The sequence below is a fragment of the Hipposideros armiger genome, unplaced genomic scaffold, assembly GCF_001890085.2.
Source record: "Hipposideros armiger isolate ML-2016 unplaced genomic scaffold, ASM189008v1 scaffold_232, whole genome shotgun sequence".
Taxonomy (NCBI): domain Eukaryota; kingdom Metazoa; phylum Chordata; class Mammalia; order Chiroptera; family Hipposideridae; genus Hipposideros; species Hipposideros armiger.
Window position 1 is genome coordinate 1,162,587 of NW_017731582.1, and position 1,089 is coordinate 1,163,675.

At 54.8% G+C, this 1,089-nt stretch overlaps 1 long non-coding RNA gene across 1 annotated transcript in view; it reads left to right on the plus strand.

Annotated features, from left to right (window-relative positions):
• Nucleotides 1-208: 208 nt before the first annotated feature.
• LOC109389389 (uncharacterized) overlaps nucleotides 209-1,089 on the plus strand; it is a 10,231-nt gene continuing 9,350 nt past the window's right edge. The window contains exon 1 of the long non-coding RNA XR_002125387.1: nucleotides 209-746. This is a non-coding gene — a long non-coding RNA (uncharacterized LOC109389389). The remainder of the gene's footprint in view (nucleotides 747-1,089) is intronic.

The following is a 1,089-nucleotide window of genomic DNA, read 5'->3' on the forward strand; positions in this document are numbered from 1 at the left end:
GTGAAGTTGAGAGCCTGGAACCTAGCAGTCATTAGGGAGTGCCTATTGATGGGGGGATGTTGCAACAAGAAAGAACACTTGCTCATAAGACCCCTGCAGGTCCGGCTGGGCATCAGCGCTTCCTTCCAGGAGAAACATCTTGCGTGGCAGAGCTCCTGCTCAGGGAGCTCCATGCGGCGGCCAGCTCTGCCGGGCATGGCAGCAGGAGGGCCTTGTGTCAGCCTCGGAAATGAGGTCACTTACGAGCCTGCCTGGGCCACCCGCCACCCGAGCCTCGCATGCATTCCTTGTTCAATGAGATGTTGTTTTCAAATGTGTTCCCAGGGAACTGTCGTGGGGTTTTTGTCTTTACCCTCCCTTTCTGCCTGGCTTACAGGCATAGCTGCAGCTGCTATAGCAGCAGGCTAGAAACAGGGATCAGGGTTTGTGAGCAGGCCGGCCGTGGAAGGGCTGGTTTCCCTGGGCTCAGCCAGCGCTGCGGATGATATGGCCAACCTTTACAGCCACTGTCCTCCACTGCCCTGTCACCGAGAGCTGGGCCAGGCCCTCTCCTCTGGGTCTCTGGGATCAAGGCTATTGTGCACAGCGATTCACCCCAACTCTGCTCTCAGCCTTCTCTCCATCTGGGCCCAGGCTTGTCCCTACGCGGGAGACATCATTCCACCAGGAAGCCCTCCAAGATTAGCTCTTCGTTTCGGCCACTTGCCAATGGAACCTGTGACCATCTACTAAGTGCCCAGGGGCAGGTAAGATGTCTTGTGCATGGTTCTTTCAACCAATCCTTCCTGAGCACCTACTGGGTGTCAGACTCTGGAGACACGATGATGAATAAGACAGACATGGTCACTGTCCTTAAGGAGTCTGTCTAATTGGAGAGAGAGAGGCAGAGGAAGTCCACGAGGCGTAAAATAACTGCAAATGATGCTAGCAGTTATGAAGCAGACAGAAAGGATGTGAGGACAGAGACTGTGAGGGGAGGAAAGGGACCTCCTGAGAGGGACAGTCTGGGAGGGTGTCTCAGTTCTAAACCCTGCACGATGAAAAGAAGCTCACCATGGAAATGCTGGAGGTACGGGGTCATTTTGGACA